The sequence below is a fragment of the Phascolarctos cinereus genome, unplaced genomic scaffold (assembly GCF_003287225.1).
Source record: "Phascolarctos cinereus isolate Bilbo 61053 unplaced genomic scaffold, phaCin_HiC Scaffold_4;HRSCAF=312, whole genome shotgun sequence".
Taxonomy (NCBI): Eukaryota; Metazoa; Chordata; class Mammalia; order Diprotodontia; family Phascolarctidae; genus Phascolarctos; species Phascolarctos cinereus.
In genome coordinates this window covers 332,585,668-332,611,393 of record NW_027555847.1, presented here as the reverse complement: position 1 = coordinate 332,611,393, position 25,726 = coordinate 332,585,668, and the positions used below count along the sequence as shown (strand labels likewise).

General features: G+C 37.6%; 1 protein-coding gene and 1 pseudogene across 4 annotated transcripts in view; one reads left to right on the top strand and one right to left on the bottom strand.

The window, feature by feature from the left end:
• ELOVL7 (ELOVL fatty acid elongase 7) overlaps positions 1-25,726 on the bottom strand; it is a 108,809-nt gene that overhangs the window by 49,513 nt on the left and 33,570 nt on the right. The gene's annotated exons all lie outside the window — the stretch shown is intronic.
• LOC110222338 (large ribosomal subunit protein eL14 pseudogene) lies at positions 4,373-4,935 on the top strand (annotated as a pseudogene).

The window sequence follows — 25,726 nt, the reverse complement described above, 5'->3', positions numbered from 1 at the left end:
TTATTAGAGGGGGAAAATGTGGGTTTATTTCCTAAAGTACAGTATGCAGTTAGATGCACAACCCACAGAGTTGGTACATCAGTATATATCTTGGACACTGGTCAGAGCCATACAGAAGTGATATCAAAATTGTCATTAAAAACTTATGTGACTAGAAAGAAAGGTGAGTCAATCACACAGTGAGAATCATAAGATAATCCTTGTCCTGTATTGGTATCTAAGAACAATGTCAAGGAAGACAGAAGAAGGTTCCCAGCATATTTGGTGAACCCCAGTGAAGGTATTATTAATGGCAGGAGAGACTCAAGAGTTGCACCAAATTGGAAGATATGGATGGGTTGCCATCTCCATCATTGGCAGAAGTACCAACATTGATGCAATCACAGAGCAAAACAAGTATCTAACTATACTCTAGAAAAATTTGGGAATAACATTAAAAGATAAATGGACAAGGATACCTATCTGATACTATGGAAGACTGACAAGGATTTTAAACCACATAGGAATATTTCTACAAATGTGAAACACATTCTCTCTCTGTCTCTCTCTGTCTGTCTCTGTATCTCTCCCTCCTGTCTATCTCTCTGCCTCTCTCCCTCTTTCTTCTCATATCTATACAGATATGGGGGGGGGGTTCTGTCTCTGTCTTTCCATATCTGTGTGTAAAGGTGGAATTGATTGATATTTACCCAAACAAGTCACTCTAGCCCACTTAAAGTCAGCAATAAGATATTCATTCAATCAATATCAATCAGGCTTTAGCATAAATTTGAAAAGTCTTTGAAAGCTATTGTATATAAAGGAAATGATGGAAGACAGGAATTGTGTTCCAACTGACTCAGGGATTTCATCATGTCCTATGGATCTTGCATAAAAGCATCAAATTTAGCTTAAAAATGAAGCATTCTAATAGTGGCAAATGGGAGAGACAGAACTACAGCAAACCCCTAAGGAACAACTGTGGCTGGGAGAGAGTGGGGGAGAGGAAGGGGAGACTTCAGGTTTGGCTTTGGCCTAGGACCTTGATAGAGGTGTGCCCTATTTAATAATCGGCTGTCTGGGAGGACATGTACACAAGATAGACTTTAAGTTTAATCCACATTATTAATATTTTCACCGTTACCTACTTAAGTCTAGACCATCCACAGAACAATTAATCAATCCCTGATTTGTAGCATTTGCTGATTTCCGAGGTGTAAAGTTTAACAACCAGCTTTTGAAAGCTAGGTCCAACACACCTTGATCTTATGTTACCTTAACCCCATCATTTGGCTGGAGGAAGACCTTATGAGCTTTGAAGGGTCTAGAGGATTTTGGATCAGCATCTTTGCATCATGCCCCTGGACATCAAGGCTGGAAGCAATGTATACATACATACTAATATACTCATATACACATATATGCATGTATGTAAATATATGTGTATGGGCATATAAAAACATTTATACATATGTATGTGTGTATACGGACACATACACTCCCAAAATACGCATACAATAGGGGTATGGAAGGGCCTTATCATATCTAGCTGTACAACTTGTTACTGCATGAGAATACTCTCTACAAAATATCTAAGAGTTCAGTCCATAGACAGACATGGATACAGCTAGATAGCTAGCCAGATAAGAGGGAGGGAGAGAGAAAGAGAGAGAGGAAGGAAGGAAGGGACGGAGGGAGGGAAGGAAATGAGTACTATTATTATCCACATTTTATGAATGAGTAAAATGAGGTATAGAGAGGTTAAGGGGCTTGTCTAGGGTGACAGAGTTAATGAGTATCAGGTAGGATTCAAATTCAGGTCTTCCTGACTCCCAAGTCCAATGTTCTATATACTACTGAATGTAGGGAACCTTGAAGGGGAGAAGGCCCCTGTAGGTGGGGTTGGATGATGGGGTATGGGCCAGAAACAGGAAAGGCTTTGTGCAAAAGATGGCTCTTGAGCTAAATCTGAACTAATGAGTGAAATTCTTCTTTAAAATGGTACCTGCTCAACCCATCCTCTCTTAGAATTGTTGTCATTGGGGCAGCTAGGTGGCACAGTGGATAGAGCACTGGCCCTGGATTCAGGAGGACCTGAATTCAAATCCGTCCTCAGACACATAACACTTAGTAGCTCTGTGACTCTGGGCAAGTCACTTAACCCCATTGCCTAACCAAAGAAAAAAAAAACAGAATTGTTGTCATCAAAATACAAACCTCCCTCCAAATGTCTTCCTTCCAATACTTGTAAATAAATCCTGCTGAGGATTTTGTTACAAGGCAGCTTTTGGTATCATCCTGGATCCCTTGGACTTCCTTTCCCTCACTTTGCTTCTGCCTTCACAGGATTTCTGAAATACTGGTAGATCTTGCAAAAGGCTATTTTTTGGCCTGAGTAAAATGATGACTAACAAATGGGAGGATGGAATCCAATAGAAGCTCTCACTGAGGTGATGAAGCTCTTAATTCTTTGAGGACCAAAGGCCTGCCACCCTTCTCATGATGGGTAAATACTAGGCTTAGCTAACATATTTCATCATAATACTGGTAAGGGTAGAGGTGTGTGTGCATAAGATGCTCTATTTTCCAGTTAATTAAGAATTTGTGAGGTCTTTCTGTTAAAAATGAAATTTGTTTTGTATGTAGAAAAAACCACTACCCTTTCTTTTGGCTTCCTTTACCCTTTCACTGAAGACTACAGTAAGTGCTGTGGTTTTTAGTCTGAGTATCCATGATACAATCAGCCTGGATATAAATTTGTCACTGTCACCCTATTTAAACCCTTCCCAGATAATGAACAAAGTAATTTTATAATCGTTTTGGTGTTCTCTCAAGACAAAGCAGTGTGTGCTAGACCTGAAGTCATAGGGCCTGGGTTCAAATCTTACCTCTGCTCTTTCCAGCTTACTTGTATTATGAAACAAATCACTTCACCCTTTTGGTGAGGACACAGTTTTCTTCTATGGGAGTGGCAGGTGTGGAGAGTGGGACAGGGCAGCAGGAAAGAGGGTTGGATTAAATGATCTCCTTCTATGCTCATGATTTTTTTCTTTTTTTTATGCCCATGATTTTTTTAATTCACCCCAAAATTCACACAGAAGAAAGTCTCAGGCTTTCATGCCTTTCAGTACTGCAGACAGCCTCTAGAATGTTGATGTTTGGCATTTTATTTTAATCTAATTGCAACAACCAAGTTTATGTCAACCTTTCCTGTGCTCGCACTCAAGTTATTTGGCTTTGTGTCAATGTGAAACAAAAGACAGAATCAGTATCACTGGAGCTCAGAGTTGGAACGGACTTCAAAGGCCTTCCAGTCGAGACTAGTCTAATCTGTACCTGAGTAAGAATCTCCTCTGTAACATACTTATGGCAGCCTTAAGAGCTCAGGTGAAGAGGAATTTCCTGCCTTGTGGGTCAAGTTCATCGTAGGAAGCTAGGTGTTCTTTTACAATCTCCCTATCTATCTTGGAGTTAAAAATCCCCATGAATCATTTTTTTCACCCTGCCCTTTCTAGTCCAAAGATGGTTCTCTATCAGAGAAAGAAAACAAAAACAAAAAGCAAAATAATAATTGATTAGTTTCGCCTTCTCATAGTTATGTTAATATCATCCCACTATTCATACCAAGCAACATCCAAGTGATTTCTACCATGTTTTCTTTGCTCTGGTCCCTGGATTTCCTCACATGTGGAAGATCTTTTTTTTTTTTTAACATACAGTCATATTCCAACCTTCTCCCCTCTTTCCCTTTATCTACTGGGTTCCTTTGGAATAAGCTGTTCCTTTTCCAGAACCATACTCCAGTCTTGGGTCACACACATCACGAAGTCTTATTGATGATTTGCTAATAGTTGTGGGCTCAACTTTTCCTCCCTTTCATTAGAATCTTTAGTTTATCCTACTTGTGCACATGTATATAGAAATCTGAAGGTCAAACACTGAAGATGAAGTTTAAATACTCTGACCACTTAATGAGAAGATGGAACTCATTGGAAAAGACCCTGATGTTATTAAAGAGTTATTAAACTGCTTTTGACCCAGCAATACCACTACTAGGTCTATTTCCAAAGTTGATTAGGGAAAAAGGAGAAAAAAAAACCTGTATGTTCTAAAACATTTATAGCAGCTTTCTTTGTGGTGGTAAAGAACTGGAAATTGTAGGGATGCCCATCAATTGGGGAATGGCTGAACAAGTTGTGACATATGAGCACAATAGAATACTACTGTGCTATAAGAAGTGATAAGCTCAATGATCTTAGAAAAATATAGTTAGACTTGCAAGAAATAATGAAGAACGAAATGAGCAGAACCAAGAGAACATTGTATAAAGTAATAGTAATGCTTTAAGAATAACTTTGAGGTTCTGGCCCTTCCTTCTCATTTGGCACCACCAACATGGTATTCAAGCGCTATGTGGAAATTGGCCAGGTGGCCTACATTTCCTTTGGGCCACATGCCAGCAAGCTGGTAGCTATTGTGGATGTTATTGATCAGAACAGGGCTTTGGTTGATGGCCCATGCAGTGGTGTGAGGAGGCAGGCCATGCCATTTAAATGTATGAAACATACAGACTTGGGGCTCAAGTTCTCAAACAGTGCTCATCAGAAGCATGTCTGGGCTACTTGGGAGAAAGAAAAGATCAATATAAAATGGAAAGCCACAAGATGGGCCAAGAAGATTGAAGCCAGAGAAAGGAAAGCTAAAATGACAGATGTTGACTATTACAAAGTCGTGAAGGCCAAGAAAATAAGAAACTGAATTATCAAGCATGAAGTAAAGAAGCTCCAGAAAGTGTCCACCAAGAAGGGGTCTCCTAAGAAGGGAGCTGCCTGGAAGACGCTGGCCACAAAGGTCTCTGCCAAGAAGATCCCCTTGAAGAAAGCTGAGGGTCAGAAGGCCGCCCCTGGTCAGAAAGCCTCCCGCCAGAAGGCCCCAGCCAAGAAGGGACCTGCTTAGCAAACAGCTGCTCCAAAAGCCAAAACATAAGACGCTGCCAGAAATCAAATAAAGGTTCTGCTACACAAAAAAAAAAAGAATAACTTTGAGCAAATAAGCCATTTTGACTATTATAAATATCCAAATTAACTACATAGTACCTATGAAGGAAGACACTATCTGCATCCAAAGAAAGAACTGATAAATAGAAGTATGTATAGAATGATTTTACATACACACACATACATGCACGTGTGTGTATTTGTGTCTGATGGTAGCTATCTCTAGGGTGAGGGGAAGGGAAGAAAAAAAAGAAAAAAGTTACATGAAAACTTTAATATATATTTAAAAGAAATATCAAGTTTTACATAATAGATTTACAGTTTCATGAGCAATCATCTTTTTTTCTATTCTACTATGTTATGAAATGCTTGTTGTATGTCTTAAGTTCAGAAATAGATAGATAGATAGATAGATAGATAGATAGATAGATAGATAGATAGATGATAGATAGATAGATAGATAGATGAAAAGACCCAAATGTTGGGAAAGATGAAAGACAAAAGGAAAAGGGGACAGAGGATGATAGTGTCATGGAAACAATGAACATGAACCTGGACAGACTTCAAGAGATAGTGGAGGTCAGAAGGGCCTGGTGTGCTATGGTCCATGGGATCACAAAGAGAAGAGTCAGACACAACTGAATGACTGAACAACAAAAAAATGATAGAAATCTGAAATCACGGGTTTTACTGCTGGCTTCTTTCTTCTTGGTTTTTGTTTTCTGTGAATCTCTGAGTAGATTGCTACTACTTTTCTTCCTATAGCTATTCTTTATGGTAAATATATGTAGGCAGTTTCTCCCTCTCCAGCTTGAAATCATTTTAATCATATTTGTGAAACTCCAGACTAACTATCTAGCTAGCTAGTCTATTGTTAGAGTCACTCCATCTCTTACAAAAAATCCCCATCACTCATATCACAGAGAAGTTAAGTGATTTGCCCAAAATCATGCAGATAGATGTGACAAAGCCAGGATTTGAATCTATGGCCTCCAATTCCAAATGCAGAACTCTTTCCACTATATCAAACTGTTTTGACTTAGAGAGAAATATGTGAATCACCAAAGGTGGGGTAAAGTTATTAAATCTAACAAATCTTAGGAGGCCCTCCAGTATGTCCTGATATATGTCCAATGAAGAAAAGAAACCTCCTTATTGTATCATCAGCTTCACAATCATTGTCTTTGGTACCACTTAGAAGGAGTCATCAACCAATACTACTTATCCGTTTTTCTTTTGATCTCTCATTACTCAATAATTTCTCTCCTAAAGCTACTTAGGAACACACATATACACACACACACAGAGATGCGTGGGGAAAGGAGTTCTATACTGAAGCTAAAGATTCCTGAACTGGAGGATAGCACTAAATTACAGATAAATGAGTGCCATGCAACAATTTCTTCCCCACAAAGTTCAACTGCCTCTTCTGAATGAACCTCATCTCTACTGGCTCCATGTATTCAATGGTCCTTCTTCCCTTTCTCCTATGTTACATTCTTTTACCATTCAATTTCCTGATACGAATAACTATTTTCCTGTCTATTCAGATACTTTTTTAAAAAACCATCACAATGAAAACCTTTTCTTTCTTGTTTTTTAATAAAATGAGCATTTCCTTTTCCCTGGTCATTTGTAAAGTAGAAAAGTATTACTTGGGCCCCTAAATGCTAATAAGTAGACTAGCCTGCACTTTGGTTTTAAAAATAGTCAAATATTATAGATATGGTACCTTTATTACATTGAAATAATTATCTTTATGTTGAGGTAATCATTTTCCCAAAACATAGACCACATCTATTGATGGTTCTGCCATTTGTGATACATCTTTGAAATTCATTTTCTTAAAAGTTTCCAGATTATTAAATGTTGCACTCAATGATTTCAAAGTGATTTTCATTATCTACACTGGATACCTAAGTGTTGTTGGATGTGACATTTGCCACACTGAGTTTGCAACATACAAACTATTTAATTCAAAATGGTGCCCATGGGTTGATCATCAAAGATTCTCACAAGTCTCTTTCAGAAAAAAAAAACCTTTCTTCTTCATTTTGCCCACATTATATAGTTTTCATTGGCTTTCTATTCATTTCTGGAAAAAAGTCACTGTTGAATTAATATGCTGAATTACCCTTGGGATGTCTTCCCCCTCCCCTTCAATAATTAATATTAAGGAGGGCATTCTTACTGTTTCCAAACTAGAAATGCAAATAAGCAAAAGGGATACAGCCATTTTACTGAAAGATCATTACTTAAAAAAAAAGTTATCTTTTTTAGCTCACCTTCAATTCCCAATATATTTTCCCCTATCCTTTTTCCCATCTGCCCATCCCATGTCAAAAGCACACAAAAAGACAAAACAGCAGATTTTTCCTCATTTTATCTTATAATTATTATATCCATTGTTGACCTGGTTTATGATTACTTCACTGTCTCAATTCATATGACTTCCCATGCTTTTCGAATTCTTTATATTCCTTGCTTATAGCAATGTAATCATCTACTTCATTCATGTACCATCATTTGTTTAGCCACTCCCCAAGTAATGGGTATCAACATTATTTCCAGTCCTTTGCTATGACAAAAAGTTGCTGCTACAAATATGAATGCTTATTGTCCATAAATATTTTGATGTATAAGAAGAAAAAAGGACCATATTAATGCTAAAGATTTTTAGATCTGAGAACTGCACAGGCCAGAAAAAAATGTAAGAGAGGGAGAGTTCCATGAAAAAATCAATGTAAGTCACTTCATTTTGATACTCAATAGCTGGTCAAATTAGTTGACCATGAGGTGTGCACACCTTGACTAAAATGGGTTCGTTAAAAGGAGAGGAGTGCTTAATTACTTCTAAACTTGCTATAACTTCCTGAACTAGGTCAACAACCAATCTATTAAATTAATCAGTGATCTTCAGGTAAAGAAAACAACATTAATTAGTGCTAATATATTAATGGGACAGAACAAGAATCCCTCACTTCTTCCTCTCTCCCAGTTTCAAATAATAAAAACATATTTTTAATAATACTCACAGACACTAACATGGGAGTTTTAAATCAGGTCTAGCAGCATGATGGTCATTAGGCAGAGGAGAGCTTTGGATTGCCTGGGCTTCATGCCCCTCTTCTCAATCACATGCAACATAATCAGCAACTGCAGCTTATGTATAAGAACACCCTAACCTTGGTTCCTGGTGCCTCAGGAGAACAAATAATGGTAAAACTACTCCCTCCTCTATTTCTTTAAAGTTTACAAAGGGCTTTCTTCACAATAACCCTGTGAGACAGGCAATGCAAATACAAGCATCTCTATTTTACAGGTGAGGAAACTGAGGCTCAGAGAGCTTAAGTGACTTTCCCAAGGTCACAATAGCCTGGGACTACAAACCAGATCTCTGGATACTAAATCCAGTTCTCTTTCCACTACAGTGTGCTGCAGACATCAGCAAGAGATAGAGAACCACCATCACCATAGCAGTCCTTGCCATCCTCACTAACAGTGTAAAATGCATGGCACTGAGAAGTAGTCTAGTTTGTCAATCTCAGGTAAAGATTTTGTCCTCTGAAAAAAATCTTTCTTTATATTAGAAGCTAATAGTAATACAGAATTCAACATAAAATATCTTGTTTTACATGGTACTTTTCAGGAACTTTTGTTTTCTTTGTTGTTCAGTTGTTTTCAGTAGTGTCCAATTCTTTATGACTCCATTTGGGGTCTTCTTGGCAGGGATACTGGAGTGGTTTGCCATTTCCTTCTCCAGCTCATTTTACAGATGAGAAAAGTGAGGGAAACAGGGTTAAATGACTTGCCCAGGGTGACACAACTAGTAAGTGTCTGAAGTCAGATTTGAACTCAGGAAGATGAAACTTTCTGACTTCTAGCTCAGCACTCTATCCACTAAGCCACCCAAAGAAACCTGTTTATTGTACTCAACTTACAGACAAATTTTAACAAGAGCACCTCTCAACTATATTAACTATCACATGGTTAGAGGAAGAGACCCCAAAGGAGTCAAATCCACAGCAGCACTGAAGTAGCAAGATCATAGATCCAGAGTTAGAAGGGAGAAGGGATCTCGGAGGCAAATTAGTCCAACTTCTTCTGTTTACAAAGGAAGCAGCTGAGGCCCAGTGAGAGATGAATGGAATTGCCTGAGGTTACAAAGAAACTAAACATTGCTGGAACTATGGGTTCTCTGACTCCAAATCTTTTCACTATTTTCTACTTTTCCACATTTCCACCCTCATGCTCTGACTCAACTTTAGAGCTAGGAGGACTTTGAAGGTCATCTTATTTAATATCTGGAAAACTGAAACCCAGAGAACCCATGTACCTTGTGGAATGTCACATGGTTAAGAAGCAACATGGGGGAAGAGAAAGAGCCCTGGACTCTGAGACAGATCAGGCCAATTAGTACCTCTCTGACTCAGTTTCCTTATTTGTGAAAGGACAATATTACTTGCAATACAGACCTCTTGGTATTCTTGGAAAGAAGGGTGTTCTACACATGTGAAAGCTCTAAAAGATGTGAGTTATCTGTTAATTTCAGAGTTATGGTTAAAACTAGGTCTCTCAACTCCCATTTAGTATATTTTCAACTATAATACCTGGCAAAAACAACAGTTAGCAATGTCCCAAGTGAGGGGGCTAAATTAGGATAGGCAAAGGAAATACCAAAGGTTAACCTGAATAGCCAGTAGGCAGTAAGAGCTAGAAAGCAGAGCCAGGGAATATTGGTCATTCTAGGCTGTAGTATCAACTGGCCAAAGTTAAATAAATTCAACTCTGTCAAGTTAAGAAGAAAAATTGTTCGCTGTGCCAGACTTGAAAGGAAGCACGACTACAGTTATCCCTTCCATATCGTGGGGGGTTAAGGGCAAGGTGCCCTTGTGATCTAGAAAATCCAAGTAAAATTCTTAGGCTCTCCCATCATCTTAGAGAAGAAGTCTGAATTATTATGGAATTAAAATAATTGATATTATACAATATACAGTACAAATACATGCATCTCTGAGTTTCTAAACTTTTTCTGTGTCATCTGCTAGCCTTCACATGTTGTCTACAGCTTCTGCAAAATTCCCCCAAAATTCCCATTTAATTTCTTAATGCCAACTCAAGATATATCAAAACCTTGATAGGAAAAGTCACGATGTGGAAGGGATAACTGTACTAACAACCTGCCAACCCCCCATCATGGAGTTAGAAGCAAACCATGAGAAACATACAATTTTTTGTCCATTTTCTTCCTGAACCAGTACAATTATTGGTTAAAAATTTCTTTTCAATTCAATAAACACTTGGGCAGGCACAGGAGATTTAAGCACATGATGAAAACCCATCTTTGTCCTTTATAAACTTACACACTACCAAGACAAGATGCAATAAGTAATTGGCAAAACTGTGTTCCCTTCATAGGCACTCAATTCAATGTGTGCCTTACTGAATCAGACCAACTCCTTTGGTCTTTTACTTTAAGAAGAATTTCAGCTGTTAAAGTGATTTTAATTATTCAATATGCACTTTGTATTTGTGCCTCCTGGACCAAGGTTGATGCTCTTTTAGGACTGATCTTTCGTATAACCTTTTATCCTTCTGATGGGGTGATGGGACGTGGATCCTGAATTTTCCCATACATTTCAGCAGCCCAGATCCTGAATTTTCCCACACAGCCTGGTATTTTGTCAGAGGCATCTGGCCCATCCCAGCCCACCTACATATTCAATGGTCCTTTTAATAGTCTTTTCACTCTGGCTCCCTGACCACTTAACTCCTTTCTCTGGGCCACCCCAGGCTATTTACCATCTAAATCTTCTGAGGGTTTTTTTTTTTGTATTAAAGTATCATTCTCACCCCCATCAAGCTGCAGATTCACTCAGGAATCTAGCCCAATCCTGTTGGCATTACAATAAACCTTGCTACCTTGATTGAAAGAAGGCTTGAGTGCTTGAATTCTTCCTAGGCAGACTTATCCTGTACCCTTACATTTCAAGGTTCCCAGCACCCCAAACCAAAGCACTTTCTTGCCTGGAGTCAGGAAAACCCAAGTTCAAATGCAGCCTTCAGCACTTACCAGCTATGTGACCCTGGGCAGGTTGCTTAACCTCTGTTTGCCTCAGTTTCCTCATCTGTAAAATGCTAGTAAGTTTAATGAAATTCAACAACTGTTTATTAAATGCCTACTATGTTCAAGGCCTTGTGTATTAGATACTAAAGTTATTAAAGACAAAAAAGAAGCAATTCCTGCCCTTAAGCAGTTTACATTTTGCTGTGGGGGAATGCAACAGATACTTAAGAAAGCAAATAGAACGTGTATACAAAGTTATTTCAATAACTATGGAGTAACAATAATGGAGGGGACAGAGTGGAAGTCAGGAAAGGGTTATTTAGGCTATATACATACACACACACATATATACATACAAACACATACATACACATACATATATATATGTAGGCTGTTGGGCTAGAAGCTGGACTTTGAAGAAAGAAGAGAACACATTCCCCACATATCAAAAGATATTTTACATTGAAAGAGCTGTCTAAGAGATATGTGGCGGGTACATATTTCTCTGAATTCTTGTTTTGTTTATTTTCATCTTTAAATTGGTTATTATACAGGTCTAGATACCATCTGGACATCTCTCAGTCAACATCCCACAATTCATAAGTTATATGTTCTTCTTAAACAAAACCTGATATAGGACAGAGCAAGACAGTGGAGTCTAACTAGCCTCTCTATGTCTTATATAACATAAGTCACTCACACACTTAACCAAGCAATACAGGAAATAAGCTGAAAGAATAACACATGGGGAAATGAGAGTGTTGTTACATTTAATGTAGATATAGCTAAGTGTCTGGGGGAGGAAGGGTGGGAGCAAGAGATAATATCATTATTAAGAAAGACTTCTCTGATGATTCAGAACATGAAAGATGTAACATAAGTCTAGGGAACACATGTCTTTACGAGTCAAAGGCAGTTAGGTTTTGAAAAACACGGATACAAAGGAGTTGTACAGACATGAAATGTTCATACATTTAAAAAATAGGATCAGGGCTACCTAATAAATTAAGGACTGATAAACTTTGTTAGGAAAAGAGATATTTAAAAAGAACATCAGATAAAGAAACAAAAACTCTCAGGTAGTCAGGTGGGAATTATCTACAATGAAGATCGTCTGCAGTGAATTTTTAAACATGGATTGCCCTTTCCCTATTACCCAAGGAACTTATAAGGTCCTTCTCTCACTGCCCACCTGGTGGCATGTTCAAAGAAGGTCATTTAATTTTAAGAGTAGTTTAAATAAAGAGAAATGAGAAGAGAAATATTAATTTCATATATTTTATCCTGGTTTTTCCATAACTGGATAAGAAACTATTATGCTCCAAAGCCAAATAAAAAAGGTTTTTATATTATTTACTATTCAGAATTATCTATGCAGATCCCCCACACTGAGGAAACCTTGCATTGATACCATTATCAGTTATTTAAGCTATCCCAAACAAACTCAAAGGATTGCCTTTTATACAGAGATTGATCTGAACACTATAGCTTTAAACATAATGGAGGATTCCTACTAGCAAGTATTAACATGTCATCCAAGCTTTCTGGGAACATAAAGATCTCATGCTTCATTTAAACGTAAAGCTTCATTGAGGTCCCATAGTAAATAAACATTTATTAAGCTCCTGTTATGTGCTAGGCAGGCAGCTAGGTGGCACAGTGGATAGAGCACTGGGGTTGGATTCAGACTCATCTTCCTGAGTTCAAACCTGGCCTTGGACACTTACTAGCTGTGTGATCCTGAACAAGTCACCTAACACTGTTTGCCACAGTTCTTCATCTGTAAAATGAGCTGGAGAAGGAAATGGCAAACCATCTTTGCCAAGAAAACCCTAAATGGAGTCACAGAGTGTTGGACATAACTGAAAAATGACTCAGCAACAAGAACAACAAAAATGCACTAGGCACTGTGCTAAGCACTGGGAAGACAAAGAAAGCCATCCCCCAAATGGGATCATGAAGAGTCGGACAAAGTGAAATGACTGAACAACAACAATTAGTTATTCCCCACAGTATCTCACTAGGAAGATAACTGATTTCTAAAAAGGTTGGAAAAAAATAAGATTATGTTCTTTCACAATACGACTAATACAGAAATATGTTTAATATGATTATACATGGATAGCCTATATCAGATTGCATGCCGTCTTGGGGAGGGCAGGGGGGGAAATTTAGAACTCAAAATCTTATAGAAGTGAATGTTGAAAACTAAAAATTAATTAATTAATCTTTAAAAAAATAAGATGATGATATAACAACTGACTTTGTAAAGTGTTTGAAGGCTTTCAGAGCTCATTATTGCAAATTCTCATCTGGTCCACACAACTAGGGAAGCATTGTAGATACTATTACTACTCTCTTTTTACAGATGGAGAAACTGAGGCTTGTAGCAGTTGTGACTTGTCCAGAGTCACATAGCTATTAAGTTCAATGAAATTCAACAAATATTTATTAATTGCATACTACATACAAAGCAGAGCTCTCAAGGAGCTCATAGTCTAATGGGAAAGAAAACATAAAAGGAAGCTGAAAATGGTCACATTTCTCATCAAAAATCTCCAGTGGCTCCCTATTCCCTACCGTATCTGGTTGGAATTCCTTTACCTAAAATGCAAGGTCCTCCACATTATTCCACTCTTCTCCATCCTTATCTCCTATTTCTCCTCTCCATACGTCTCTCTAAAAACTCCCCTGGAATTCCCCTACCTTCACACCTTTTCAAAGGCAATACTTGCTGCTCCGGATTCCTGGAATGTCTTCCCTCCCTGCTCTTTAACTGCTGAATCCCTATCCATTCCTCAAAGCTCAACTCAATGCTATTTGCCTTCTTCATGAAATCTTCCTTGATCCCCTCTGGCAATAACATCTTTTCCTCTCAGACTTCCCAATCCACTTTATTTTGTTGTTGTTGTTTTTTGGGGGGAGGGGGTTTGGCAGCTCTTTAACATACTTATCATATGATAATGTGGATTATACTCATGTCTCCAATCTAAGTACTATAAGGGCAAAGATACCTTTCCTAAAGTTTAAGTCACCTCTAGCCTAGCATAGTGCTTATTCTGCATATATACTTAATAAATATTTGTTGAATAGACGATCCCTTCATTTGACTGATGAGAAAACAAAGGTCCCGAGATTGCCCAGTGTCACAAAGCTAATTAGTAGACCCCAAACTAAGGTCACCTAACTTCTATTAAGAGCTCTTTCTACTACATCATTGTTACTCCTCTTTATGACCAGTACACAAATTGTTGTTGTGGTCGTTCAATCATTTTCAGTCATGCCCAACTCTTCATGACCCCATTTTGAGGTTTTCTTGGCAGAGATACTGGAATGGTTTGCCATTTACTTCACCAGCTCATTTTGCAGATGAGGAACTAAGGCAAACAGGGTGAAGTGACTTGCCCAGGGTCACACAGCTAGTAAGTGTCCAAGGCCAGGTTTGAACTCAGGAAGACTCATCTTCCTGACTCTAGGCCCAGCACTCTGTCCACTGTGACACCCGGCTGCCCAAAAATTTGTTGTTGTACATACAGAAGCATACAGAAGCAACGTAGTATGACAGAATGAATGCTACACTAGAAGTCTGGAGAACTGGGTTCAGACACAGTTAATACTGCCTAGCTATGCAAATTCTTCCATTGTCTTTAATATTGGCAGAGTCCTTATCAGGACATATGCTTTAGGAGGCTAGTTCAAAGCTTCACATTTTAGAACATGTGGAAGACTATTGGATCGGTTAGGATAAGTGGAGAAAGTGTAAACCATGGAATCTGGAAATACCTAGACTTGGAATCCCATTTCTGATGCTCACTAGCTTTGAGAACATGGAGAAGTCACTTGATCTGTTCAGAGTCTAAGTTTTTTATCTACAAAATGGGGCTAATAAATACCTGTAGCACTACCTCATAATGCTGAAGTTCAAATGAGATCGCATAGGTAAAATACTTTGCAAATCTAAGATTACTGTAGAGTAATGCGCCACTGTTAAAACTTCATTACTCCTAACGGGTCTGGTGTTTTTTGGTCAGTTAATAAGTATTTATTTAGTGCTTACCATAGTGCCCTAGGCACTATGCTAAGCTCTGGTGATACAAAGAAAGACAAAAGACAGTCCTTGATCTCAAAGAGCTCAGAGGGAAGTCAACATGTAAACAAACTCAGGGGTACTCACAGGTACTCACTAGATAGAATGGACCAACAGAGAGAAGACACTAGCATTAAGAGGGACAGGGAAGGGCTATAGGTGGGATAGTTTGTTTGTTGTTTGTTCCTGACATCATGACCAAGACATCAGAGAGGTGATGCCATGACATGCAAGTGAATTGGATTTAAGTGAGGAAGGGCTGTGCAAAGTCACCAGCCTCACTTTCTCCTCGGAGCCCTCTGGGGAAAGGCGGGGTTTTAGCTGGGACTTTAGCCAGGGAATCCAGAAGGCAGAACATTCCAGGCACAGGAACAGCCAGTGAGAATGCCTGGGGTCTGGAGGTATAGTGTCTTGTGTGAGGAATAACATGGAGATCAATGTCAAAAAAAAATAGCATTTAGGGATCAGTAAGCTTCAGAAGAGTGACCTGATGGGAAAGGATTGTACAAAACAGTGTCACAACAGCAGATTTAGACTACTAAGAATGTTCTAAAAGTTCTGCTTAGGCAGATAAGTGGGTTATTAGAGGCAGTTATTGAATCTTAAAAAAAAAAAAAGGTAGGCCTATAATCAGGGCAGCTAAGTGGCACAGTGGATGCGTCACTGGCCCTGAAACCAGGAAGAGTTCAAATCCAGCCTCAGATGCTTACCAGCTGTGTGACCCTGGGAAAGCCATTTAACCCTCTTTGCCTCAGTTTCCTCATCTGTAAAATGAGCTGGAGAAGGAAATGGCAAACCATTCCAGTATCTCTACCAAGAATACCCTAAATGGGGTTGAGAGGCAATAGATGGACACCTGAAGGATATACTGCTACCTCCAAGTCACTAAAAGAATCAGGACATTTCTAGGATGTTGGCTGAATACTCTCTGAAGGATTAATGGAAGGACTTAGAAAAGAAGCACATAGGATTAGTCAAAGGCAATGGTTCTTAGACTTTTAGTTTCAAGATCATTTTTTTCTCTTAAGAAATTATTTGTTTTATTTTGCTTTCTGGTGAGGTAATTGGGGTTAAGTGACTTGCCCAGGGTCACACAGCTAGTAAGTGTCAAGTGTCTGAGGCTGGATTTGAACTCAGGTCCTTCTGACTCCTAGGCCGGAGCTCTATCTACTGCACCACCTCACTACCCCTCTCTTAAGAAATTATTGAGAACTCCCAAAAGCTTTTTTTAATATGGGTTATAGCTATCAACATTTACAGAATTAGAAATTAAAACTGATAATTAATTTAAAATTATTAATTTAATTAAATTAATAATTTTAAAATATTAAATTGTGTAAAAATAACAATAAACTCATTCTGTGTTAATAAATAATATTTTAATTTTTAAAACTATGTTTTCCAAAACAAAAAAAATTAGTGAGAAGAGTAGCATTATTTTACTTATTTTTGCCAATATGTTTAATATCTGGCTTAACAGAAGATATGCACTCTCATATCTACTTCTACATTCCACCTGTTGTGATGTGTTGTTTTGGTTTAAGTGTATGAAGAAAATCTGACCTCACACAAATATGAAGTTAGAAAAGGGGAGACTATTGTAATAGGCAAATAATACCTTAGTATTACTAGAAAAATAGTTTTGACCTCATGGACTCCTTCAAATGGTCTTGGAGATCCCCACACTTTGAGAACCACTGGACTAAGGCATGAAGGAAGTACTCATACTGACAAAAATCACATATTTAGATCTGCATGCATACGTGTGTGTAAGTACATAACGCAGTAGAGATAGACTTTTATACATCCCCTCTCCCCTCTCCTCCCCTACAACCATCCCCACCCCTCATTTTTCTTTAGAGCAGGACGGGAGAATACAGAAAAATTCTGCTATTAATTTCAATAATTAACTATCACCTCAATGTCCATGATCTCATTTGTTTCTCTCAAGCAGTAATTTCTCATTGATTTTATTGAATAGTTTAAAGTCTGATGATGAACTACTCCTAATGGCTCTGGAAGTATCAGAGTTTTTCAAACAATTCTAAGGACAAAAAATTAATTGTTAATTTAGAATTAACTCATGACAATATGTCTTGGAACTTTTCTAAAGAGCCAATATATAAGCGGACAAATCAGAGAACTAGATACATACCTATCTGGAGTGCCACCTCTTAAAAGATGCCACCCCTGATCCTCTCAGTTGTTAATTCTCCACCCCCGGCCAAAGAAAACTTCTTGGCTTATATTTTGTATTCACTTGCATGCGTATATAGTGTTTCTTGAAATGACTGTAAACTCATTGAGAGCAGGGTCTGTGCAGCCTCAGTACATGATATGTCGTAGGTACTTAATAAATAACTGTTGATTTAAACTAAGACAATATGTTAAGTATGTGTGAGATATTGATCTAAGTATTAACTCTAGCATGATGGTATCTTAGAAAATAGTCTGCAAGAACTCTTTAGGGTCAGAGAGTACTGAGAGATAAGAAGGGGAGGCATTATTCCCCATACTTTGGACTGGAACTTGATCACACTAATAGTGGCTAAAAATAAAATAAAAACAAAAAGATAAATAAAAATGAACAAGCAAAGGAGAAAGAATGCAATCACAGATAGCTACTATGGGGATAGAGAAGATCTAGGTTCATATTCAGAGGAAGATAATGAAGCTAAAAAGCCATTCCTTTTTCAATGAGAAACATCAAAAGCACAAAAAAATTTCTTAGAAGAACTTGAAAAGAACTTTTAAAATCAAATGAGAGAGATCAAGGAAAAATTAGAAAAAAAAATAAGAGCAATCCAAGAAAATCAAGAAAATTATGAAAAGAAAGTCAACAAATTGAAATAGAGAAACAAACACTTGAGGAAGCAAATAATTCCTTGAAAACTAGAATTAGGCAAAGGAAAGCTAATGATGTTCTAAGACACAAAGAAATAATAAAATAAAATCAAAAAATGAAAAACATCTCATCAGAAAAACAACTAATAAGAAGAACAGTTTAAGGAGAAATAATATAAGATAGTTGAACTGCCTGAAAATTATGATTAAAAAAAGAATCTTGATACAATATTACAAGAAATTATCAAGGAAAATTGCCCTGAAGTTCTGGAACAAGAAGGCAAAGCAGAAACAGAAAAAAATCAATCAATCACCACTTTAAAAAATCCCAAAAGGAAAACTTACAGGAATATCATAGGCAAGTTTCAAAGCTCCCAGGTTAAGGAGAAAATATTGTAAGCAAGAAGAAAAAAACATATTGAATATCACGGAGCTACAATAAGGATTACACAAAACCTAGCAGCTACTACGTTGAAAGACTGTAAGTATTGGAATACTATATTTCATAAAGCAAAAGAGCTGGGGTTACAACCAAGGGTAACTTATCCAACAAAGTTAAGTATAATCCTAAATTTTAAAAAAATGGACATTTAACAAACTGAAAGACTTTCAGATATTTGTGACAAAACCAGCAGAACTTAAAAGAAAATTCAACATATAACATTCAGGAGAAATATAAAGTAAACATTAAAGATCAGTTATAAGCTATTCAATAAGGTCAAATCATTTACTTCTTACATATGAAAATGTTATATCTTTTATGACTGTTATTTTTATTTGGGTAGCTTGAAAGAAAGGCTTGTGCTGAACTGAGTATGATGGGGTGATTCTAAAAAAGAAATTGCAGGGACAAATAAAAAGGAGCAATTATCTTATGCAATTGAGGCAAAAAAAGGAAAAATTGACACAGAAGAAGCTAGTAGAGGGGAGGGCAGGTAGTGCTGAAATATTACTCTCATTGGGAATGTGTTAAAGAAGGAACAATATGTATCTAGAAGGGTATATATAGTATTCCAAGTTCAGAAAGAAAATAAGAGGGCAAGGCTATAGGATGGAAGGAGAGAATAAGGGAAAGATTCTTGGAGGGGTGGGTAGGTTAAGGAATAAGAGGGTAAGGTAGCGGGTAGAAGTAAAGCAGAGAAGTGAGGAGGGATAGGAATAGGGTGAAAAGATAGTGAGGAAAAATAGGAAGGAAGAAAATATACAAGTAATTATAGCTTAGAAGATGAATGGGATGAATTTACTCATAAAATGGAAACTGATAGCAGATTAAAAAATTGAATTCAACAATATCTTGCTTCCAGGAAATTCTATAAAAATGAGAGACACACACAAACATAACATAAGGATCAGGAGTAGAATTTACTACATAAAAACAGGGGTAGTAATCATGATTTCAGACAAATTAAAGCTAAAACAGATTTAATCAAAAGAGAAAAATAGGGAAACTATACTATGTGCCAGCCATATTATTCAATATTGTTTTAGACCAAACTAGACAGTATAAAATACTTGAGAGTATACCTGCCAAAACAGTACTATATGAATATAAACATAAAACACTTTTTATACAAATAAAATTAGATCTAAATAATTTAAGTAATATTTATTGTTCATGGGTAGGTAAAGCCAATAAAATTTTTTAAATGACAGTTTTACCTAACTAATTTATTAATTTTGCCTCAATTAAATTACTAAAAAATTATCTTAGTGAGTTAAAAAAAAAAGACCAAAGTTCATTTAGAGTAACAAAAGGTCAGGAACTTTAAAGAAACTAGGGGAAAAAAGATGTAAAGGAAGCAGATTCAATAGTATCAGACCTTAAACCATATCATAAGGTGAAAGCATTGTTGAAGGGTAAAGAAGGTAATTTTGATTATTTTAAATTAAAATTTTCTTGTATAAATAAAACCTATATAGCCAAGAATAGACGGGATGCAGAAAATTGGTAGAAAACTTCCACAGAAAATCTCTCAGATAGAATGTGATTGGGTTGGAATGTTGCTGTGGTATAGGAAACGATGAGCTGGTTGATTTAGAAAGACATGGAAAGACTTGGATTTATGAAAGAAGATGCTATCCACTTTCAGAGAAACACATGATAAGAGGAAATAAGCATAGTATGGCCATACATATATGTGTATGAGTGTATGTATGTATTTATTTGTATGTTTATGGATATATGTGTGTGTATGTATATATGTGTGTGTATATGTATATATAAACATATATCTACATATATTTGCACTTAATTGTGCCTTCTTTGGGGGGCAGGGAAGGGAGGGGGGAAATTAAGCAAAAAGTGCACAGCAGAGAACAAAATAAAACCTACAAGAAAGCAAAGAAAAGCTGGACATTTCAAAAACAATGTGTAGTATTTATTAGATAGGTTTGCTTGACATGGAAATTTATTGCTTCATATTGAAGCCTCTCTTCTGTTCTGCTGTGTACATGACTGTTTTTTTCTCATTTCATAGTAAAGTTTAAAATAAAATTTTAAATTGTAAAAACAAGTGCCTAGTATTATTAATTTTATTAAGTGTCAGGTACTGTGCTACACCCCAGGGAGACAAAAAGAAGCAAAAGTCAGTTCCTACCCCTCAAGGAGCTTACAATCTAATGGGGGAGACAACATGCAAACAAATATCTAAAAAATAGGTTATACACAGGATAAAAAGGAAATAATAGAGGGAAGGCACTGAAATTAAGAGGGGGTTGGGGGAGGCTTCCTGTAGCAGACAGAATTTTTGTTGGGATTTAAAGGATGCCAAGGAAGTCATTAGTCAGAGTAGAGGAGGGAAAAGATTGCAGACATGGGGGACAGCCAGAGGGGATGCTGGGAGCTGAGAGATGGAGTGTCTTGTCCATGGAATAGGTAGGAGGCCAGGTTCACTGGATTGAAAAGTGCATGTTGGAGAGTAAGGTATGTAAGAAGACTGGAAAGGTAGGCGGAGGCCAGGTTATGAAAGGCTTTGAATGCTAAGGAACATTTTGTATTCACTCCTGGAGGCAAGAGGAAGCCACTGGAGTTTATTATTAACCAGTTCCAGATCCAATTGACTCTTCTGTCAACAAGCTCACATCTTTATCTTGTCCACAAGTATAGCACGAAAGATTTTGCCAAAGGAACGCTGAAATCTAAGAATGCCTATGGCATTACCCTAATCAACCAGTACAATTATTCTGTCATAAAAGGAAATGAATTTTATCTGCATTGACCTGTTTGGCACGTTGACTTTTAGTGTTCACTGCTTCCCTTTCAAAGTCTCACAAACCATCCTTTTAATAATATGTTCTAAAAATTTCTAAGGAATAAAAGTCATTGGGGCAGCTAGACGGTGTAGTGGATAGAGCTCTGGCCTTGGAGTCAAGAGGACAGAGTTCAAATTTGGCCTCAGACACTTGACACTGAGTAGCTGTGTGACCCTGGGCAAGTCATTTAACCCTAATTGCTTTACCAAAAGGCAAGAAAAGAAAAAGAAAAGGAATAAAAGTGATGCTTACTAATCTATATAGTTAGTAGATTTCACTTTCTTTCCTCTTTTTTTTGAAAACTGGTACGTTATTTGCCCTTCTCCAGTCCTATGAAACTTCTTCCATTTATTCTTCCAATTATTCTTTCAATAGAGCTTTTAAATATCATAGATCATAAGCTTTGATCTGAAAGGACCTTTGAAGTCATCATAATCCAATTCTTGGCTTGAAGAAATTGATGTTCAAAGAGGTTAACAGTATTTCACCAATTCTATCTACTAGTACTTTCAATGCTCTAGGATATAGTTCATCCATGCCTAGGTGACTTTAACTATTTTAATGTGAGCAGCAAAATGTCCTTGACCATTTCTTCACTTATCTTGTGTTTCTAGTCCAAGAGGAGGCTGTAGATGTGGTGATGTTGTTTGTATTTAGAAGGTCACTGGGGAAGAGGTAGTGAAGTCTTCCAGGAGGTCACAGGCTGAGCTGGATGAAGTGACTTGTATAGCATCACAAAAGCAATAAGTAGATGGGCAGGGACTTGAACTCAGTTTCTGTAACTAGAAATCCATTCCTCTATTCACTACTCTATACTGAGTAGCCAGTCCACCCTTCTTTTTTTTTGGAGGGGGGGAGGCAATTGGGGTTAAGTGACTTGCCGAGGGTCACAAGGCAAGTAAATAGTGTCAAGTGTCTGAGGTCGCATTTGAACTCAGGTCCTTCTGATTCCAAGGCCAGAGCTCTATTCCCTGTGCCAATCTAGTTGCCCCTCAGTCCATCCTTCTTACCACTGTCTGTTATCATCCTGTTTAGAAGAAATAACAGGGCTCTTCTATACTGGTCTCATCCAGAATAGAAGAGAGAAAGGTGGTGTAAAATATAGTCAGAATTTTATAGGCTGTAACTTGTTCTGATAGTTTAAGTAATGAAATTCAGATATTTTTTAAACTTCAGCTAATTTACTTTAGGATCTTCCTAAAGTAAATAGCAAGATACACTGGTTTGCATCTTCTTTCCTCTACTTTTACCACCACAAGGTGCCCATAACGTGCCATCAGAAAAAAAAATGTCAGGGTAATGTATAAAAAGGATGATTATATTTGAATTTGACAGTCTTGCTTGGGCTAATAGTCTATAGTAGTTTAAAACTTTTCCTAAGCTCTTACTTGACAAAAGGGAGGGGAGAAGAAAAGGCAGAAAAAGCCACCCACGTGTCTATAAATCAAAACACCTTAATTCTAATCAGGTTCCTCACTAAATTAGCTTTTTTTTAAAACACATTTTCTATGACTCAGTTTTTCTAAAAAAAAAAAAGAAAAGAAAAAAATGGTGTAATTGGATCAGAGACTTCTCAAAGATCTTTTCCCCAACCCTAAAGCTAAGAATATTTGAGAATGTATCAGTGTTCTCACTGGTGTCGTTGTCTCTCCAACAGTGCTCATCACAATCCATCCAAGTCTTTTCATCCTTTGCAATTATTGTCATATACCTTTCATTCATCCATCCTTCAATCCCTTGGGCAGCAGGAGCCAAACATGCTGTGGGGTCTTTGTAATGGGCACTTGACATTACCTGGGTAATGCTACTGTATTAGGCAACCGCTCCATCTGTTGCTATATAATCAGTTGTTCTCCTTCCTGATGTCTCTCATGCTACTTTTGCAAATTGAGTTTATTGTTGGCAATTGGTTATGGTCTTCTTATATTCACCATAGTCCTATCGGTGATCCATAACTTTGATGCTTCTGAGACCTGTGGTATTTCATGATTTGTATCCATGTTGCATCACTGGAAAAATATTTGTATTTAAAAAAATTAATGATCCTGGGTTTCCAGAAACTATATGAGCAGAATATGACCTCTTGGACTTCTGTACCATGGCTGCAAAGGCTGTGGTCTTGCTGACAGACCTGTTGTCCAAGGATCAACCTAGCTATATATAGGAAGACTTATCACTAATAGTTTGGCCTCTATGTGAACATTTCTGAATGAACCAAAAGTATCAAATTTCCCTTGGTCAAAAAAGATCCCTGTTTCTTTCTTCAGTCTTAATGGCAAAATGGCAGAAAAGGGGGCACCAAGTGCTAGGAGCTCTAGGAATACAATGAATTAACCAGAAATAGACAAGGGTCACTTTTTTTTAAAGCAGATGCCCCCAAAGGACTATGTGTTTTCAGTTATTGATGTTAAGCAGAATAAATTTGGAAGCAGTAAAGTGTGGTGGTGAAAGCACCAGATTTGGAGTCAGAGAGCCTGGGTTTGAATTCTGATTCTTCATTATCTACGTGCCCATGAGCAGATAAGCTAGCTTCTCTGGGCCATAATTTCCTCATCTCTAAAATGAGGGGCTAAGTTATCTAAATAACTTCCCAGGGCTCATCTAGCTCTAACTCTATGACCCTGTAAAACTTGATAAGCTCAGATCCCCTAAGATAAGATAAGATAAGATAGAACTCAAAATATATGTAAGTATATTAAATATATTTTAGGGCAGCTAGGTGGCTCATAGAGCACTGGGCTTGGAATCAGGAAGACTCTTCCTGAATTCAAATATGGCCTCAGACACTTCTTAGCTGTGTGACCCTGGACAAGTTGCTTAACCCTGTTTGCCTCAGTTTCCTCATCTGTAAAATGAGCTGGAGAAGAAATGGGAAACTAGTATCTCTACCAAGAAAACCCCAAATGGGGTCACAAAGTCAGATGTGAATGAAATGACTGAACAACAAAATATATTTTAAAATTATGAACAACGAATCAAATTTTACACAAGTAAATTCCATCTGCCCTATTTTTATGCCCTCTCCAATTAGTCCATAACATAATGTCTTTTGTTTTTCACTGGGACTGTGTTTATTGGTAGAGGAAAATTGCCAGACAGTAATTTCCCTCTCCCAATGCAGATTGGCATCTGCTTTGCAACCTACATAATTAGAGTTGCTTGAGAACAGTGAGCAACTAAGTGATCTGTCCAGAGTCACACAGCCAGTATGTGTCAGAAGTAAGACTTGAACCCAGGTTGTCCTGACTCCTCAAGCTCCCTAATAACTCTTCTACCATGCCTGTCATCAGTACCAGTGGAAAAGTAAAAATAAAAGCAACATCAAAAATATTAAAACATGAAAAAGAACCAGCAATCTATGACATTTTTCCTCTTCCCAAACAACAAACAAGATCTATTAGTCACACATCTATAAAAAAGGAAATAATACTTGGACCAAGAAGAGGAATCAATACACATTATTGCAGAACCATCAGGCAAGATAGCAAATTCCCAAGATTGGCATCGGGATGACGATGCAAAAACACTGACTTGGTTTCTTTGTCATGAAGAAATGTTCCTGATGAAAATTTTCATATCTCAGGTAATTGTTTCTTGCTTTAAAAGACTGTACAACAAAATGGCATGATTTAAATAATGAGAGGTTTGTCTTTTACCATTTGGCTTTCTTCCTGCCAGTACAGACGCAGGGTACTGCCTTGTAACACTACTACCATCAGAACCGTAATTATACTGGATCACCCACCACCCAAATACCCCAGGGCAGCCAAGGATCATAGCTGATCCTAGTATTATCCTAACGCTGATTGTGATGGTCAACATCCCCTCAAATGGGCTTCCTAAGGACATTCTGGGCAGGTAGGTGGCACAGTGGATAGAGTGCTGGGCCTGGAATCAGGAAGACTCCTCTTCCTAAGTTCAAATCCAGCCTCAGACACTTCCTAGCCAGGTGACCCTGGGCAAGTCACTTAACCTCTGTGTACCTCTGTTTCCTCAACTATAAAATGAGCTGGAGAAGGAAATGGCAAACCGCCCTAGTATCTCTGCCAAGAAAACCCAGATGGGGTCACAAAGAGTCAGATGTGACTGAAACGACTGAACACCAATGCCAACAAAAAGGACATTCCAAGAATGGTTCTAAATTGGAAGCTACTGTTCTAAAAACAATTTTTTTTGAGCATAACCATAGCAGCACATCCTCTTCCTGCAAGTCTGACACTGTACCTTTTCCCAAACTATTCATTGTTATCCTTTCCTAAGACTCCTCTGTCATGATCACCTCATTCCTGAGCAGCAATTCTCACTCCCTCTACCTAGCTATAGCTGGATCCTTGCCTGTCCTAAGGAAATACCAAGAATTAAACACTTATTTGGATATTTGAAGGAGGGAGCATGAGGTGAAAAGGATGCTTCTGCTATTAGCTTTGACAGCTCTTCAAATAAGTCTATGGTATTAATATAAAACAGGAAAAAAAAATAAAAATACGTGACAGAAATAAA